The following is a 21,626-nucleotide window of genomic DNA, read 5'->3' as shown; positions in this document are numbered from 1 at the left end:
GTTTGGATCTAAAGTAGACCTGCCATTTGATCCTGCAATTCCCCTATTAGTTGTATATCCAAAAGACCAAAAATCACTATACAACAAGGATATTTGCACCAGATTGTTCATTGCAGCTCAATTCATAGTAGCCAAGTCTTGAAAGAAGACCAATTCATAATAGCCAAATCTTGGAAGACCCATGAATTGATTAATAAATTATGGTATATGTATACCATGGAATATTATGCCACATTAAAAAGAGATGGAGACTTTACCACTTCTATGTTTACATGCATGGAGCTGGAAAATATTCTTCTTAGTAAGGTATTTCAGAAATGGAAAAGAATATCCAATGTACTCAGTCGTACTATAAATCCAGTTTATAATCACTCACACTTTCATATGAGAGATGAATCACACTACAGCCCAGGATGCAGGAGGGAAGGGGAGAGAAATGAGAAAGGGGAAGGGGGGTTCAATAGAGGGAGGTTAATGGTGAGACCACCCCTATGGAGCACATTGCAAGGGTACAAGTCAAATCTATCAAGTATTGATCACAAATGTCTTAACACTGTGATTAAATGATGTGAAAGCTATGTTAATTAGTACAATGTAAGCACTCCAATTTGTACAAATAATCAACACATTGAATCCCACAAAGGCATAAATGTATTCATGATCTATAGTATATATAACTTAATAAAAATGTATTCATGTACAAATGTATTCACAATCTATATATATAACTTAATAAAAAAAAAAAGACCAAGTAACCATTTCAAATTTCTAAACATTCAATAATTAAGTATTTAAATAATTGGGATAAACATTTTTTGAAATGCATGTTTCCTTAACTTATAATGTGAAACATGTAAGGCTTTAGAGAAACACTGTCCACGAGAATTTTCTGCAGTGGCAGAAAATATCCTGTCTGTGCTGTCCAGTGTTAGTGATGAGCCACATGTGGCCATTTGAAACGTGACTACTGCAAGGGAGGTAATACATTTTAAATTTAATCTTAATAAATTTAAATTTGAGTATTGCCAGGATGTGTGTGGCTTCTGTACTGGAAAGCACAGGTCCAGAGAGCTGACTTGTGAAGGTTTTAAAATCTTATAACAAGTTTCTGTCAGTTATTTCCCTGGTTCTGTCTATTAAAAAAGGTTCCCTACAGCTAAGTGATAGTACCTCTCTTTAGCAAATTTCTTAACTTTATTCTATTTTTTTCTAATAAGCTCAGAATGTTTTTTTAAAAGTTCCTATAAATAGGCCTATTAAGATCAATGCAATTTGAGTGAGAGCATACAATTCCTTTTTTTAAGCATATAATTCTTAATAGGACAGTGTAAGTGCTATTGTATAAATGTGCTTCAATACAAAGATAGTCTAAATTAAGCTCAAAGTTAGTTGTGCAAAGTTTTCATTGTGGGTCCCATCATGTACCATAGAGGTGATTTACTGGATAAAAGTTATACAAATATAGGAATTTGACATATTTATAAAAATCCTTTCTATGTTACCATCACATTTAATTTAATTATAGTTGGTACTCAGAACATTTGATAGTTGTTGATTATCAAATGCCATTAAATAAAATTAGAGAAGACCCAAGAAAGTAGTCTGGCAATGTCTGAGACAGATCAGTCCTTGTCAGCAGGAATCTGATTAAGGAATATTAATTCCAGGCTCTTCAAAAGCTGAGATAAGAAAAAAGATTGTGATTGTATGTGAATAATGTAAAATATCCACAACCCATGAAACGATATGCTTGACCACTACTATTGAATAATAATCACAAATGTTAAAAAATTCTTATCAGTCATTTGACCCAAAATGCACAGCCTAGTATTTATTAGTCTTTATGATCAAGTGAAATAATTAACCCATATTAAAGTTGTAGCTGATTCAGTTGTGTCTATGTAGAGATGAAATAAGGCATTAGCTAACACAAATCTGATGAGAAATCCCTACCTTAAGAAGAAGTTAGAAAATAAATGAAAATATAAATATAGGAGAACAGGATGCAAACAAGTTTTAGTCACTCGTGTCAAAACTTCTCTAAATAGCACTTGCCTGTCATAGAAAATGCATACAACAGCAGCAAAACAACAATCTATCAGCCAGAGGTACTGACAAAGACGGAACACCTACACAGAAAAAGGAAAATACATAGAAGAATGGTTTCTGTACATACGACGTCACACAGTGCAGGACTGTGATTCTTAAGAAAAGGAAATCAAGCAAAGTAAGCCTCATGACTGTCCCCGCTTACTACCTAGGGACGATTTCCAGGGAAGGAGAAAGATAGCAAAACTTGGCAGTCTCTCTGAGTTGAAGAGACAAACCTGGGAGTCTAGGGTGGCCAATGCTCTAGACTTTGCAGGGCAGATTCACTCTCATAGATCAGCTGAGAGTCTCCTTCCAGTCTTCAGGTGAGTACTGCTGAGCACATGCAGGTTATAAAAATACCAGAGGGTGAGGAAAGAACTATACAAAGAAACAGAGAAAATGTTCCAGAAGTCTTATACAGGGCTAAGAAGAGTTTTGTGTTGCTCCAGCCAGGGTAAAAACCCTGGTAAATCAACTTAAGAATTACTCAGAATAGAGCTTTCATAGAATGAACTGTTTAAAACAAGTTTAACTTTGTCTACAAACGAAGCTCAAGAATGTTTATAGGAAGTGTCAAATATGCAACAAATTTGCAATGTGGAATATCCAATCAGGAATTCTCAGGTATGAAACAGCAGGAAAGTACAGCCCATTGTAAGGAGGAAAAATTCATTTGTAGAAACCAACACAGAAATGATAAGATAATAGATGTTTGATCTAGACAATGAGATTAAAAGTTATTACAACTGTATTCCATATGTTCAAGAAGGTAGATAAAGCATGTTAAATATATAGAGAGAAGATTTCAAAAAGGTCCAAGTTAAACTCTGAGCATGAAAATTAAAATGCCCAAGTAGAAAAATACACTGTATTCCTACCACTTTGGGAAATAATTTGACAGTGTTGTTCATAGCACTCAATCATTCTACTTGTATTTATTCAACATAAATGAATACCTGCCCTTGAATGGTCATCATATAGTTATTTTTAATAATAAATATAAATAACAAACAAAAATGTATATATTAGAAATATCTCACATGTATGTTAACAGGTGAATTGATAAACAAATTCCCAGTTCAGACTACTATAACAAAATAGCATACAGTGGGAGGCTTAAAAAATAAACATTTAATTTTCACAGTTTTGGGTGGTGGGAAGTCCAAGTTCAAAGTGTCCATAAAGTTGGTGTTTGGTGAAGACTGTTTTCCTGGCTTGCCCACAGCCCTCTTTTCATGTCCTCACAGGTCTTTCCTTGGATTATGTACATAGAGGGATAGACAGATACAGAGAGAGAACCCACCTCTCTTCCTTCTTTGATAAAGGTGTTAATATCATCATAAAGACTCCACCCTCATGATCTAATGTAACTTTAATTATCTCCAAGGCTTTTTAACAAATGATGTTGGGGGAATACAGATGTTAAGTTCATGGCACCAGACAATAGAATAATATTTAATAAAAAGAAATGTATTATTGATTATGCTGAATGACAAAAGCCTGAGTCCCTTTCTAAAAAAAGATAGAATAATGTCAATAATGTCATTTATATAAAATTATTTTAAAAGTAGAGAAAACTATCGTTGCTGAAGGCAGATCTGTGATTGCCTTAGGATAGCTAGATAGGGAAGAGGTAAGAAGGAGAACGTATAAAGGAACATAGGAGAATTTTAGAATTGCTGGATATGTTCATCATCTTGATAGTGGTGATGGTTTTATATATAGAAATATGCACATACACATATATCAAAGCAGATTTTGCAACTTAATTATATGCAGGTTATTGTATGCCACAATTTTATATCAATATAACTGTAAAAACCAGAAAGAGCTTAAATGACATAACATAAATATTTAAAACTTAAAATTGCTAGGTATTTACATGATACTTTGTGCTAGACATTGTTTATAAAACATGTATAAAAGTATTAGGTACTGTGCTTGTAGTAGACATGCAATATGTCTTATTTCCATAAATGCCTAATTTAGGTACTATTTTTATGTGTAAATATTTGGTAAAGAGCTCAAAGTTTGTATCCAAATTGTACATCTTTTTTTTTCAAGTTGCATATCTAATCTCAGCTTCCCTTTTGAACTCTTTTGGACTAAACTCAAGAACATGAAAAAGGTTATTATGACACCATGGACTCCACAAAAATAACAACATCCAAACACACACACATACACTAAACACACTCGGTCTTTAAGTAAGATGAACAGCAGTCAAATTTATGCATATGAATGTTCAGGAGTCTATTTAATAATACATAGAGTTTAAGATACAATTTATAAAAGAGACCGGCGCTTAGTGGTGATCAATAAATATATTTTTAATGAAACAATAAACAGTTCTTTATCATGACACAGTTATAAAAATATCAATCCATATTATATTACATAGTTCTATAAAGGTGTTTTCATGACAATAGATGCAATAATGTATAGATATTTTTATTTTAATCCCATTCTCTTGAGTCACTGATTTTTATGAAAAACACCAGTTCTTATTGACAGTGTTTAATAAAATAGCACTAAAGAAATACAACTATGGTGTCTAAAAATTAAAAAATAAAATAATATTAAAATAATTTTTAAAGTTAAAAACTATATCTTTTGTAGACAATAGAAAAAGAGAAAGCAGTCTTTATCCAATTTGTGCTTCATATAAAAAACAAATTATAATGTTCTAAGAAAAAAAAATCATCTGAACCAACTGTCCCTAGAAATATGTATTTGACTCTTGAACAACACAGGTTTGAATCTTATAGATCCTCTTATGCGTGGATTTTCTTCTGCCTCTGACATGCTGAGGCAGCGAGACCAACCCTTCTCTTCTCTTCCTCAGCTATTCAACATAAAGACAAGGATGAAGACCTTTATAATGATCTACTTCCTCTTAATGAAGAGTAAGTGTATTTCTTTTCCTAGGACTTTCTTCATAACATTTTCTTTTTTCCATCTTACTTTATTGTAAGAATGCTGTATATAATGCACATAACATATAAAATACACGTGACTGTGTTATAGGTAAGGCTTCTGGTTAAAAAGAGGCAATTAATAGTTCATTTCATGGAGGGTCAAAAGCTACGTGCAGATTTTCAACTTCCAGGAGGTCAGCTCCCCTACGTCCCACATTGTTCAAGGGTCAGCTGTATGCAAAAACTCTTAACCATGATCTTAGCAAGCGGAATTCAGCAATAGATAAAAAGGATGCATCAAAGTGTTTTTTTCCAAATGTATTCAATGATAGTTAAACATTGTAAAATCTTACCTTGTTAATTATTACATTAACAGAATAAACAAGGAAAACATGATCTCAACCGAATAAAAAGCTTTTAATAAAATCCAATGCCTACTCATGATTTCAAATCAAAAAAGAAGAAAAGAAATTTATCTTCCCTGAAAATGGCTAAATACCAAAAATGAGTAACAAATATATTTGTCTACACTGCAGAGAACCTCTCACCCAGGTAAACCAATAAAAATCAAATGTTTATCAAACTTCATAATATATAATAGAATACGGGATAGCAGTGGAGATCAGTGAATGACAGTAATGTGCGCCAGTGGGCGTGCATGTTGGAGCAGAACACTGAATAAAGAAGTTCAGCAAGGAAAAAAGTAGTACATATATCTAACAGCAAAATCTGTCTACACACGGACACAAAGCAAAGTCCCAATAAATACAAATCAAATTAGTGTTTCATTATTCAGTAAAGACAGAGGGGTTGGTTAGGAACACACAGGTAATAATGTTCTAGATCTTAAGGTTAATTGCATATTGATTGTTTCATTACCATCCTTCTTTATTACCCGTATACTATATATGTCACATACAGTATGGGTGTTTTTATATATGTATATGTAAATGCACGTATGTGTGTACGTGTATCGTGTAAATCATGCTTGCATTATGCAGGCTAGGTAGCGCAATGGAGTTCTATCATCCTTGGGTTCAATTCTATCTGATGGACTCTTTCACTTATTCTTCCCAATATTTGCCTATTGTTTTTTAAGAACCAAGTTGTAAGCCGATGTTCAACTCTCTGTTGAGAACTTCTGCTCAACATGTAGCTCATTTTCTCTTTATTTAACTCTGTGCTTCTGTAGCTCATGGTAACATGAAAAGGTCATTTTATCTGTTCTCTCTAATGAATCACTAAGGAAACCAAGAAAGTTGAGACTTTACCCACATTCCTTTATTCTTGATTTGATGAGAATTTGTACTGAAAATGAATTAAAACTAAAAAAGAGCAAGAAAACAAGGGGAAAAATCTCCTTTAAACAACTTGTACCTAAAGTCATTTTATCTGAGGAATTACGGACAAAACTCAAAGGAATTCCACTGCTGTCATTTCTTGCTCAACAAAATAAAGGAGAACTATTTTAAATTAGTTTAGCCTAAAGGTGAGTGAAAGCAGCAGAGATTTCTGCCATACAATAGCTTTTAGCTATTTTGTGTGCACATGTGTCTCCAGGGAAGCTTGACAGACATGCTCAGCTGTATTTACAGCCTTCCTTACAGAATCCTATAAGAACCTGAAACATGCATTTTAACCAAGAATCTAGATGGCATGTGACTACTGTTTCAAAACATGTTTTCCAGTTGGCCATGAATAGGAGATAAATTCTCCCCTCAAAATTGTCATACTGGAAAGTCTTTTGGGAAGTTGCCCATGGAGTTTTAAGCAGCAAGACCCCAGCTTCCTAAACACAGGTGTTTTTATACCTAGTCATTGTGATTGATTAAAGATTTCAGTCTCTATCAGAAGTATCATGAAGGTGGAAAACGTGGGCAACCTGCCAGCTGATTCTCCTAGGGAGATGTAGTAAGTGGGTCTGAATTCAAGCTAATTCAAAGGGCAAGCTAATTCCATCTCTAAGTTTGTATTTTAAAACAGCATGTGGATAAATCAGTTCCACATGATGCAATCATAAAAGCAAATTAATAGTTGTCTCCTACTGTTTCTTTAACAGTGTTAATGGGAAAGAAATAGGGAGCACAGGTTTTTTTCCAGCCCAGGCAGTTTCATGGATTGTGTGTGGGGGTGTACCCATAGGTAATAAGTAATTCTATATTAAATTAGAATTGCTAAATTTAATCTATATTTAGTATATATGATAAAATGTCCAGTGCCATGAAATAATCAAATATTTGAATTTGAAATTCAATCTTTCCCCCTCTGCTGTGGGGATCTGCTAAGAGCTAGCTGCTTACAGAGAGAGAAGGCAATGTGGTATTTCTCCCTCTTCTCCAAAATCTTGCTTCTTCATTCCTCCTGCACCTGTCCAGCAAGAATTTCCACCCTGCTAGAATAGAAGGCATATTTTTAAAGCAGACTTTTTTAAGCAGTTTTGTTAGCTGGGTGGAGACTACCTGGCTGGCCCCACCAACTGCACCTCTATTGATAAGGCAAGCAACTTCTGTTTTTCTCTTTCCAATCTCTGTTCTATATTTTCTAAAGCCCATGAAAAACACTCTCTCCTTTTGGTGGCCCCTCAACTCTCCTATTTTGCTTTAGCAAAATTTTAAAGGACTTTGTGAGGTTGACTTTTAGATTTCACACAGTTTTGACCAACTGTCAGAAGGGAAAGAGTGTGGATGCTTCCAAAACATGACTCTGTGCTCTGTTGACACAAGTTACTTCAGTCAACACCATAGTATGTGATGGCCAGTAGAAGGTCTTACAATTACATTTGAATTCATCCTAGAAAAAGTGCTGCTACCTCATTGCTGAGTCTCAGCATGGTCACCTTTGAAGTATTCCTCTTGAGTACTAAGCACTGACACCACTGCTGAGTCCACCCTTCAAAGCAATTTTGCAACTCTTTTTTCTGGAATGACCATCAGAGCTGTCATCGAATGGCTCAGAAAAACACACAACAGTAGTAAACGCCACTGAGCAAAAAAAAAAAAAAAAACCACAATAACAATAATGAATGTCATTCAGCCAGACGCTGGCTCACACTGACATGAACACAGCTATGAGATACTGGTACGCTGAGGTTTGGAAACCTTACCAAGCTGTCTGTACAGTGCACTTACACTGGCTAGTTTGCAAACTTAATTGTTAATGTTTCAGTAAAAATTTTCAATTTATCACCTTGTTACACACAAAAAACCCTGCACTATTTACAGAAATAACTTAAAGTCAAGTAAATGCTTAGCAGATAAATCACTTCACTTCTTAAGTAAATATAAATGATGCTCAATATGACAATTTTGTGACAAAAGTGACCTCCCCAAAAGGACAATCTGTTTTGGGCTTTTGTATACTCCTTTAGAATTTATTGGAAAACATTATAATACCTATGTCTCAACACTTTCTTTAAGAGAAACATAACCTATTTTTGATTCCTAGTTTTGTTTACCTTCTCTCAAAAATTATTTATCTAATATTTATTCTTCATAAAATCATGTAATACTTAGGGAGGAGAACATATAGTTTATACCATTAATACTCCTTTTTCTGGCTCAGCATCTGTAGCTCAGTGGTTAGGGCACCAGCCACATACATCAGGGCTGGGCCGGTTCAAACCCTGCCCCGGCCTGTTTAACAACAGTGACAACTACACCAAAAAAATGGCCAAGTATTGTGGCAGATGCCTATAGTCCCAGCTACTCCAGAGGCTGAGGCAAGAGAATTGCCTAAGCCCAAGAGTTTGGGCTTGCTGTGAGCTGTGACACCATGGCACTCTACCAAGGGCAACGTAGTGAGACTCTGTCTCAAAAAAGAAAAAAAAAAATCTTTTCTTCTTTTTCTTTTTTTCATCCAGGCTAGCATTATTTTTTCTCTTTTTCATTATAAAATATTGGAGAAATAAAGCATGAATTTAATGCCTAAGGAAGTGTAATGTAACTTCTAATTGTCCTTGTAAACTTGAGCATAGGGAGAATATAATGGATATAGAGAGAGCCATTACTAATTTTTGAAAATACTATATATTGATGTGGCCCATTGATGTTGTGACATTCATTTAGAATCCACAATTCAGCAATACTTTGCCTCAGTAAAAACACTTGGGAGGGCAAGAAACAGAAAGAAACAAGACATCACTTTTTTCTTACTGTAGCATGTTTCTTTTTATGTTTAAATGTTGTATAACATTTATTATTTTTTAAAGCTATTATGGAAAAATGGGGGGAGGATTCCTCCATTTAGTAATTTCTGTTGACTAAAATTTTTATATTAACTGATTGAATACAAAAGACATCTAAACAATTTTGTACCAAAGCATACAAAATGAAAGTAAGGTTTCCCTCCTCATATCCAACCTCATTTACTTCCCCTGAAGTTATCTTAAAAGGAAATACCAAAAAATTCATTCCCAAATATCATTAATTATAAATAATTAATTATCAAAAAATCATGATCAATAAGTAGATGAATAAGAGAATAGATGGATGGATGGATGGATGACCAGATGTATAGATAGGTAGATGAATAAATATAAATATTCAAAATATAAATAAAAATTGTGGAAATTTAATATACACAATTTTAAAATATTTAGGAAAAATCCAACTTTTTCATCTCTCTGTATCTACTCATGGCCACTCTAATTCAGCCACTTTTTCAATAAATAACTTCAATTAAAGCTAATATTGCCTTGTGTCTTAATACCATTAGCTGCCTCAGCCTCCAGAAGCATGCTGAGAACTTGGATTTGTCTGGCCTTCCATTATGCATAGACAATAGTTTTTTCCTTGGCTAGGCACACTGAAGTTCTATCTTCCCATCACCCAAGAAGGGCTGTGGAGATGCCAGTGTTTCATGGAACTAATGACAGACATTAGGCAGGAAGGATCCTATAACACAAAGTCAGGTAAGTAGAGAAGCAATTTAATACATAATGAAAATGTTTCATAAAGATCAGAGCCAAGCAAATCAAAAGAGAGAAGTAAACCACACGAATTGAGTACCCCAGATTCCCACCATGTTGCCTGCTTCTACATCAGTGCTTCTAATCCAGCAGACATCCATGAGAGCCTTACAGGATAGAAGGGGTTTACTATGACCAGTAGTCAAACAAGGAAAGGATTAGAGGCTACTTTGCACATTGGCTGTCATGATATGTTGACCCTTGCCAAAACTATACAGCTGTTACATAACAGCCCAACTCAGTGATGGCCCCAAAAGAAATAAAGAGAGAACCTCTTACAGGGTAGTGCTCTAAGCATACCTGGAGGTCCACTTATATAGCAGAAGTAGCCAGGGCAAGGGCATATTCTCATTCTGAACATTAGTGAATGACTCATCTCCTTAGTCATTGGAGACTGCAACATGACTGGAGAAAAGGCAGTCTAATGAAAAGGTAAATGGATGGGCCTATATGAGCAGGCAGTAAAAATACAATTTTTTGGTTTCAAATTAATTCATATTGGAGAAAATCCACCACAGTAAAGACTCAACAGCCAGACGAATAAGATGACCTACGTTGTACAATGCATCGGCTTTTCTCTACATCAGTCTTGGCTATTATAAAAAGAGTCAGAGAAAAGCATGATTTTGGTGGCAGGAGTGGCGACAATATCTGGGTTAAATCATCTCAACTTTCTCTCACTGGGCCTGATATTGCTATTACCACTTGTGAGTACTCACCTTTCTAGCAGCAAGCACCGATGCTGGGCCCTCCAGATGGCACACTGCGGGCTGCGCTGATCAGTTGCAGTAATAGGCCCATTACACTGTGAGAGAGGCTATGGTTCATCCTTTCTAAAATGGATGAGTACTCTCTATATGGGTGTGCCTCCTCTGCCCACGGCATCTCCACCAGCTCTTTGGCCTAAGCAGTTTGCTCAGTGGAGAATTCCTGCTTCCATTGCCGTTGCCGTGCCCTCATATCCTACTTGCTGGCTGTCTCCCCCTTCCCCACAGGTGAAGCCAGCCTTCAGCATAGCACGTGTAACACCCACCAAGACGTGCTGGTGCCCAAGTCTGAACCAGCTGTATTGTGGCTGCTCCAGATTCTGGGAGGAAGAGGTGAACACCACATGGATGAATATAGCACATGCATGAACACAGGGAGACGAATGCCCCACAGGACAAACGTTGATGAATGAAGGACAGGAAGGAGGAAAGCTTTGGCAGGTAATTTTCATACTTTTCCTTCCCATGAACAATCCAAGGCAGAGGGGTTCCAGGGATTTCAAGGATGTTCTGTGTGCTCATGTAATCAGTGGCCTATTCTTGAAGATCTGGGAAATATTCTATATTTGTTTCCTTTCTTTGCCTACTTTTTCTTTTACTCTTGCTGCCCTGAGATTGCACCCCCAATAAAGCATTTATAAGTAAACTTTGCCTCAGTATTTTTTCTAAGCGACCTAGGCTAAGGCAATATAATTGTTTCATTTAATTTTATCTATATTTGAGAAAAGAAACTAGACTGAAACTTAGTTAACTACTGAACCACTGAGAGTCACCACATACCTCTTATTACCTAATTTATCTATTCAGGAAAAAGAAAAATTATGCATGTATGTCTGTGTACATGTATGCGCATGCACACACACACACACACATATACTTTTGAACAACATATCCAAAACTTGAACTTCTACATCCCTTATAAAACAATATTTTGGGGGCGGAGCAAGATGGCAGCTGAGTAACAGCTTCCTTGCATCTGGGCACCATGAGTCTGGGGAGATAGGACTCCAAGCATCTCTGGCTGGTGGGATCTGCCTATCATCACCCCTGAGAGGATACAGGGAGTCAGCGAGAGACTTCTGGACCCCAAGAGGAGGACTAAAACAGTGGAAAACTGGCAAGTGGTCACGTGTGTTCAATCTGTCTAAATCTGCCCACAACTGTAAGTTCAGTAGCAGCGAGACTGCAAACCAGAAAGGCCTTACCTGTGAACTGTTTTGGTGTCTTTGGACTTGGCACTCAGCTGAACTACCTTGGGGAGAGCCTGAGCGGGAGTGTGGAGAACTTTGGCCTTTGTCTGGGGCCCCAGTACGAGCCGCTGAGTGAGACGGAGCTAATAGTGTTTGGCTCTGGGTCACAGGCAGCCATTGTCAGGGATCTGCCCCGGCAAGCTCCGCCCTCAGGGTCGCAGAGCTGGAATTGGGTGGGAGCTGGTAACCCAGCGACCAAGTAGCCTAAGGGCGGGGTCTGAGCCGCCTTGCAGCCCTAACCCTCGGGGGGTAGAGGGAGACCAGTTTTGGCACACAGGGTAAGTGGATAGCCACTTCAGCAGTGAGTCCAGCGACAAGCACTTCCCTGGGAAAGCTTCTGCTCAGCAAGTGAACAAGTTCAAAGTGCCTTTTAAGTGGGCTGAAGAGAGATTTAGGGTGTCTACCTGCTGGGGTTTGAGAAACTAGCAGCCTCCAGTCATATCAGAACTGTGATTAACATCTCATACCCCGGAAGACCACGTGTTACCCAGACAATATTCAATAACATATACATACTGCTTTGTTTTTGGTTGTGTTTTTTTTTTTGTTTGTTTGTTTTTTGTTTTTGTTTTCTTTTTGGTTTGGTTGTTTTTTTGTTTATTTTGATGTTGTTGATTGTTGCTTTGTTTTTTAAGTTCAACCTTTTCCATACAGATCCTTTTTCTTTCTCAATTTTTCTAGTTTAATTATAATTTCCCATGCTGCCAATTTCAATAATTAGAACTTCATTTTTGTTAGTGTTTCTACCGCTATTATTTGGTTTTTCCAGTCAATTTTATCCCGTAAAGTTTTCTGTTTGCTTGTTTTGGTTTGATTTATAGCATTTTTGTTTGTCTTTCCTCTCTACTTGGTGGAGGTGGGGTACTGTGTCTGATCAGGTTAGCAAAGAGCTGCTGACCTCAAGGGAACCACCCAACTGGGCACCCCCAGAAGGTGGGTTTTTTTTTAAGGTTGTATCAAAGTACCCTACTGTACACCTATATTGCTCTGTCTCCCTCTTTCTGTGCCTCTCTTCTTTTTGTCAATATTCCTTTTACCCACCCCCCTCCTTTCTCTATTTTTCTTTTTTTTTTTTTTCTTATCACTCGGTCCTCCTTTCTTTCATCCCTTTTTTGCTCTTCAACCTTCTCACCCTTCTGGTCCTGTAACCCTTAGTCCACAGGCACAAGAACTTAAAGAGCAAGAGGAAGTGAAAGGAAAATTAGGGCAAGGAAACAGATAAAAGAAATCACTCATGAGGAAGAATCAGCAGAAAACTCCAGGCAACATGAAGAACCAGTCCAGAACAACCCCTCCAAGGGACCATGAGGTAGCTACTACAGAGGATTCCACCTATACAGAAATGTTAGGAATGACAGAAAGGGAATTTAGAATACACATGTTGAAAACAATGAAAGAAATGATGGAAACAATGAAGGAAACTGCTAATAAAGTGGAAAATAACCAAAAGGAAATTCAAAAACAGAATCAAATAAGAGATGAACGATATGAAGAATATAAAAAGGATATAGCAGAGCTGAAGGAAATGAAACAGTCAATCAGGGAACTTAAAGATGCAATGGAAAGTATCAGCAACAGGTTAGACCATGCAGAAGAAAGAATTTCAGAGGTAGAAGACAAAGTTTTTGAGATAACTCAGACAGTAAAAGAGGCAGAAAAGAAGAGAGAGAAAGCAGAACGTTCACTGTCAGAATTATGGGACTTTATGAAGCGTTCCAACATACGAGTTATAGGAATTCCAGAAGGGGAAGAAGAATGCCCCAGAGGAATGGAAGCCATACTAGAGAATATTATAAAAGAAAATTTCCCAAATATCACCAAAGAGTCTGACACACTGCTTTCAGAGGGCTATCGGACCCCAGGTCGCCTCAACTCTAACCGAGCTTCTCCAAGACACATTGTGATGAACCTGTCCAAAGTCAAGACAAAAGAAAAGATTCTGCAAGCTGCCAGGAGTAAGAGTCAGTTGACCTACAGGGGCAAATCCATCAGAGTGACCGCAGACTTCTCTAATGAAACTTTCCAAGCAAGAAGACAATGGTCATCTACCTTTAATCTACTTAAACAGAACAATTTCCAGCCCAGAATTCTGTACCCTGCTAAGCTAAGATTCAAAATTGACGGAGAAATCAAATCATTTTCGGATATACAAACATTGAGGAAATTGGCCACAACAAGACAAGCTCTACAGGAAATACTTCAGCCTGTTCTGCACACTGACCACCACAATGGATCAGCAGCAAAGTAAGAACTCAGAAATTAAAGGACAGAACCTAACCTCCACACTGATGCAAAAGATAAAACTAAGCAATGGACTCTCACAAAATAAGACGAATAGAATACTACCACACTTATCAATTATCTCCATAAATGTTAATGGCTTGAATTCCCCACTGAAGAGACACAGATTGGTTGACTGGATTAAAAAACACAAGCCGTCCATTTGCTGTCTGCAAGAAACACACCTGGCTTCAAAAGACAAATTAAAGCTCCGAGTCAAGGGTTGGAAGACAATTTTTCAGGCAAATGGAATTCAGAAGAAAAGAGGAGTTGCAATCTTATTTTCAGATACATGTGGATTTAAAGCAACTAAAGTCAAAAAAGACAAAGATGGTCACTTTATATTGGTCAAGGGAAAAATACAACAAGAAGACATTTCAATTCTAAATATTTATGCACCCACTTTAAATGCTCCCAGATTCTTGAAACAGACCTTACTCGTCTGAGCAATATGATATCTGATAATACCATAATAACAGGGGACCGTAACACTCCTCTTACAGAGCTGGACAGATCGTCTAAACAGAAATTAAACAAGGATATAAGAGATTTAAATGAGACCCTAGAACAACTGTGCTTGATAGACGCATATAGAACACTCCATCCCAAAGATAAAGAATATACATTCTTCTCATCACCCCATGGAACATTCTCCAAAATTGATCATATCCTGGGACACAAAACAAATATCAACAGAATCAAAAGAATTGAAATTTTACCTTGTATCTTCTCAGACCATAAGGCACTAAAGGTGGAACTCAACTCTAACAAAAATGCTCGAACCCACCCAAAGGCATGGAAATTAAACAATGTTCTGTTGAATAACAGATGGGTGCATGAAAAAATAAAACAGGAAATCATTAACTTCCTTGAGCATAACAACAATAAAGACACAAGCTACCAAAACCTGTGGGATACTGCAAAAGCAGTTTTGGGAGGAAAATTCAGGCTTTAGATGCCTACATTCGAAAAACAGAAAGAGAGCACATCAACAATCTCACAAGAGATCTTATGGAATTGGAAAAAGAAGAACAATCTAAGCCTAAACTCAGTAGAAGAAAAGAAATATCCAAAATCAAATCAGAGATCAATGAAATTGAAAACAAAAGAATCATTCAGAAAATTAATGAAACAAGGAGTTGGTTTTTTGAAAAAATAAATAAAATAGATAAACCTTTGCCCAGAATAACCAGAAATAGAAAAGTAAAATCTCTAGTAACCGCAATCAGAAATGATAAAGGGGAAATAACAACTCATCCCACAGAGATACAAGAGATCATCTCTGAATACTACCAGAAACTCTATGCCCAGAAATTTGACAATGTGTAAGAAATGGATCAATATTTGGAATCACACCCTCTCCCTAGACTCAGCCAGGAAGAAATAGAGCTCCTGAACAGACCAATTTCAACCACTGAGATCAAAGAAACAATAAAAAAGCTTCCAACCAAAAAATGCCCTGGTCCAGATGGCTTCACACCAGAATTCTATCAAACCTTCTAGGAAGAGCTTATTCCTGTACTGCAGAAATTATTCCAAAAAATTGAGGAAGAAGGAATCTTCCCCAACACATTCTATGAAGCAAACATCACCCTGATACCAAAACCAGGAAAAGACCGAAACAAAAAGGAGAATTTCAGATCAATCTCACTCATGAATATAGACGCAAAAATTCTCAACAAAATGCTAGCCAATAGATTACAGCTTATCATCAAAAAAGTCATTCATCATGATCAAGTAGGCTTCATCCCAGGGATGCAAGGCTGGTTTAACATACGCAAGTCCATAAACGTTATCCACCATATTAACAGAGGCAAAAATAAAGATCACATGATCCTCTCAATAGATGCAGAAAAAGCATTTGATAAAATCCAGCATCCTTTTCTAATTAGAACACTGAAGAGTATAGGCATAGGTGGCACATTTCTAAAACTGATTGAAGCTATCTATGACAAACCCACAGCCAATATTTTACTGAATGGAGTAAAACTGAAAGCTTTTCCTCTTAGAACTGGAACCAGACAAGGTTGTCCTCTGTCACCTTTACTATTCAACGTAGTGCTGGAAGTTCTAGCCAATACAATTAGGCAAGACAAGGAAATAAAGGGACTCCAAATGGGAGCAGAGGAGGTCAAACTCTCCCTCTTTGCTAACGACATGATCTTATACTTAGAGAACCCCAAAGACTCAACCACAAGACTCCTAGATATCATCAAAAAATACCGTAATGTTTCAGGATATAAAATCAATGTCCACAAGTCAGTAGCCTTTGTATACACCAATAACAGTCAAGATGAGAAGCTAATTAAGGACACAACTCCCTTCACCATAGTTTCAAAGAAAATGAAATACCTAGGAGTATACCTAACGATGGAGGTGAAGGACCTCTATAAAGAAAACTATGAAATCCTCAGAAAGAAAATAGCAGAGGATATTAACAAATGGAAGAACATACCATGCTCATGGATGGGAATAATCAACATTGTTAAAATGTCTATACTTCCCAAAGCAATCTACCTATTCAATGCCATTCCTATCAAAATACCAACATCGTACTTTCCAGATTTGGAAAAAATGATTCTGCATTTTGTATGGAACCGGAAAAAACCCCGTATAGCTAAGGCAGTTCTCTGTAACAAAAATAAAGCTGGGGGCATCAGCATACCAGATTTTAGTCTGTACTACAAAGCCATAGTGCTCAAGACAGCATGGTACTGGCACAAAAACAGAGACATAGACACTTGGAATCGAATTGAAAACCAAGAAATGAAACTAACATTTTACAACCACCTAATCTTTGATAAACCAAACAAGAACATACCTTGGGGGAAAGACCCCCTATTCAATAAATGGTGTTGGGAGAACTGGATGTCTACATGTAAAAGACTGAAACTGGACCCACACCTTTCCCCACTCACAAAAATTGATCCAAGATTGATAAAGGACTTAAATTTAAGGCATGAAACAATAAAAATCCTCCAAGAAAGCATAGGAAAAACACTGGAAACTATTGGCCTGGGGAAAGACTTCATGAAGAAGACTGCCATGGCAATTGCAACAACAACAAAAATAAACAAATGGGACTTGATTAAACTGAAAAGCCTCTGTACAGCTAAGGAGACAATAACCAAAGCAAAGAGACAACCTACACAAGGGGAAAGGATATTTTCATATTTTCAATCAGACAAAAGCTTGATAACTAGGATCTATAGAGAACTCAAATTAATCCACATGAAAAAAGCCAACAATCCCTTATATCAATGGGCAAGAGACATGAATAGAACTTTCTCTAAAGACGACAGACGAATGGCTAACAAACACATGAAAAAATGTTCATCATCTCTATATATTAGAGAAATGCAAATCAAAACAACCCTGAGATATCATCTAACCCCAGTGAGAATGGCCCACATCACAAAATCTCAAAACTGCAGATGCTGGCGTGGATGTGGAGAGAAGGGAACACTTTTACACTGCTGGTGGGACTGCAAACTAGTACAACCTTTCTGGAAGGAAGTATGGAGAAACCTGAAAGCACTCAAGCTACACCTCCCATTTGATCCTGCAATCCCATTACTGGGCATCTACCCAGAAGGAAAAAAATCCTTTTATCATAAGGACACTTGTACTAGACTGTTTATTGCAGCTCAATTTACAATCGCCAAAATGTGGAAACAGCCTAAATGCCCACCAACCCAGGAATGGATTAACAAGCCTTGGTATATGTATACCATGGAATACTATTCAGCCATTAAAAAAAATGGAGACTTTACATCCTTCGTATTAACCTGGATGGACGTGGAAGATATTATTCTTAGTAAAGCATCACAAGAATGGAGAAGCATGAATCCTATGTACTCAATTTTGATATGAGGACAATTAATGACAATTATGGTTATGGGGGGGAAACAGAAAGAGGGAAGGAGGGACGTGGGTGGGGCCTTGGTGTGTGTCACACTTTATGGGGTCAAGACATGATTGCAAGAGGGACTTTACCTAACAATTGCAATCAGTGTAACCTGGCTTATTGTACCCTCAATGAATCCCCAACAATAAAAAAAAAAAAAAAAGAAAAGAAAAAGGAAATGAAATGTTGGGTTCTGGGGCTATCTACAAATAAAAAATTTAAGAAAAAAAAAAACAATATTTCAATTTTAGACATCATTGATTATAATCACCTCAATAAAAGCTGATGAAAATTGACCTTCTTCCATGATTTTCCATATCCCTTCCACCATTCATAACATGCTAGCTATGTTATGCTTTTAAATTGTTGAAGGATAATAATCAACTTTATAATTCCCCCAAATGTTATACTTACATATTTAAAGTTTTTAAAGTCATTTATTAAGGCTTGTCCAGTGTTCCTTTCTCCTGAAACTCTAATTAAGCTCCCCTGAACCCTTGATTTAATTAAGTTCCCTTAATTAGTACCCTGAGTATGGAGCCTATATTTTCTGACATCTGTATCTACTGCTGCATTTCATGATTTTGCAGAAATATAACCTAACATAGCTTTTAAGGAAAGGTCATGAAGAAGATAAGATTTTTGAGTCTTTGTTTGAAAATGTCTTCTATCTAAATTTATACTTTATTGTTAATTTGCTCTCAATTTTTAGGCACATAATTGTGGGTTGAAAATTAATCCCCTAAGAATGTTATGTTGTCTTCTAGAACTTTGAGTACTGAGAGGTCTATGAGCAGTCTATTGTCTGTCCTTGTAGATGACTTCCTGGGCAGGGGTACAGGGGTACTTCCTCAAAGGGGTAGGGTGCTGACCCCATATGCTGGAGGTGGCAGGTTCAAACCCAGCCCCAGCCAAAAACTGCAAAAAAAAAAGAAAAAAAAGAAAAAAAAGACTTCCTTTGTTTTTCTTTTTTTTATATAATTTTTAATTTTTTAAAATTAAATCATAGACACATAGCTCATGTATACATTAATGCATGTATGGGGTACCATGTGCTGATTTCATATAGAATTAGTAGCATTTACATCACACTGGTTAATATATACCTTGTCTCATTTACTTATTGTGTTAAGACATTTACACTCTATACTTAATAGATCTGCATTATGCACCATAGGTGTGATTCCACCATTGACCCTCCCTTGATCTGATCTCCCCACTCCCCTGCTGTCCCCCTCCCTCCTTCTTCCTGGGCCATAGTTGTGATCTATTCTTCATATGAAAGTGTGAGTGATTGTAAATTGGTTTCATAATAGTACTGAGTACATGGGATTTTTTTTCTTCCATTCCTGTGATACTTTACTAAGTATAATATGTTCCAGCTCCATCCACGTAAATGTAAAAAGGGTAAAGTTGCCATATTTTTTTAAGGCTGCATAATATTCCATGGTATACATATACCACAATTTGTTAATCCATTCATGTGTCAGTGGCCACTTGGGCTTCTTCCATGACTTGGCAATTATGAATTGAGCTGCAATGAACAGTCTGGTGCAAATATCTTTGTTATAAAGTGATTTTTGGTCTTTTGGATATATACCTAGTAAAGGAATTGCAGGATCAAACAGCAGGTCTACTTTTAGATCCCTGAGTATTCTCCATACTTCTTTTCAAAAGGGACGTATTAGCTTGCACTCCCACCAGTAGTGCAGAAGTGATCCCTTTTCTCCACATCCACACCAACATCTGTAGTTTTGGGATTTCGTTATATGAGCTGCTCTTACTGGAGTTAGACGATATCTCAAACTGGTTTTGATTTGCCTTTCTCTGATGATTAAAGATGAGGAGTATTTTTTCATGTGTCTGTAGGCCATGCACCAATCTTCTTCAGAGAAGCTTCTGTTCAAGTCTCTTGCCTATAATGAAATGGGATCACTTGTTATTTTATTATTAATAAGTGTGAGTTCTCTGTGGATTCTGGTTATCAAACCTTTGTTGGAAGCATAACCTGCAAATACTTCTCCCTTTCTGAGGGCTGTCTACTTGCTTTACTTACTGTGTTCTTGGCTGTGCAGAACCTTTTTAGTTTGATCAGATCCCAGTAGTGTATTTTTGGTGTTGCTTCAATTTCCCTTCAATTGCCCTCATAAAGTATTCTCCCAGGCCAATTTCTTCAAGTGTTTCTTCTTCACTCTCTTTAAGAATCTCTATGGTTTCATGTCTGAAGTTTAAATCTTTTAACCAGTGAGAGTCAATTTTTGTTAATGGTAAAAGATGTGGGTCTAGTTTTGGTCTTCTACAAGTTGCCAGCCAATTCTCCTAGCACCATTTGTTAAATAGGGAATCTTTCTCCCAATTTATATTTTTGATTGGCTTATGAAAAATCAAATGACAATAAGTGTTTGGGTTCATCTCTTGGTTCTCAATTCTTCCACACATCTAACTCTATATTTTTGTCAGGTAGCATGATTCCTCCTGATTTGTTTTTATTTTTGAGTAATGTCTTGGCTATTTGAGGTTTTTTTTCTGGTTCCATACAAAACAAAGTACTATTTTTTCCAGATCTTTAAAGTATGACAGTGGTGCTCTGATAGGAATTGCATTAAATTTGTAAATTGCTTTGAGTAGTATGGACATTTTAACAATGTTGATTCTTCCCAGTCATGAGCATAGTATGTTTTTCCATTTGTTAATGTCTTCAGCTATTTCTTTTCTCAGAGTTTCATAATTCTCTGTATAGAGATCATAATTCTCTGATAAGAGATCTTTCACATCCTTTGTTAGGTAAATTCCCAAACATTTCATCTTCTTTGGCAAAACTGTAAAGGGAATAGAGTCCTTGCCTGTTTTTTCGGCTGGACTGTTATTGGTAGATATAAAAGCTACTGATTTGTGAGTATTGATTTTATATCCTGAGACACTACTGTATTCCTCGATCACTTCTAAGAGTTTTGTAGTTGAGTCCCTGGGGTTTTCCAGGTATAAAATTATATCATCTGTGAAGAGTGAAAGTTTGATCTTCTCTGACCCTGTTTGTATACCCTTGATCACCTTCTCTTGCTTGATTGGGATGGCTAAGACTTCCATTACAATGTTAAAAAGCAGTGGAGACAATAGGCAACCTTGCCTGGTTTCTGATCTGAGTGGAAATGTTTTCGATTTTACTCCATTCAATATGATATTTGCTGTGGGTTTGCTGTAGATGACTTCTATCAGTTTAAGAAAAGTCCCCTGAATACCTATTTTCTTAAGTGTTCTGATCATGAAAGGATGCTAGATATTGTCAAAATGTTTTTCTTCATCAGTTGGGAGAATCATATGTTCTTTGTATTTTAGTTTGTTTATGTGATGTATTATACTTATAGTTTTACGTATATTGAACCAACCTTGAGATCCTGGGATGAAACCCACTTAGTCATGGTGTATAATTTGTTTGATATATTGCTG

Source organism: Nycticebus coucang, chromosome 4, assembly GCF_027406575.1.
Source record: "Nycticebus coucang isolate mNycCou1 chromosome 4, mNycCou1.pri, whole genome shotgun sequence".
In the NCBI taxonomy this organism is placed as follows: domain Eukaryota; kingdom Metazoa; phylum Chordata; class Mammalia; order Primates; family Lorisidae; genus Nycticebus; species Nycticebus coucang.
The sequence above is the reverse complement of the archived record's forward strand: the minus strand, read 5'-3'. Positions refer to the sequence as shown.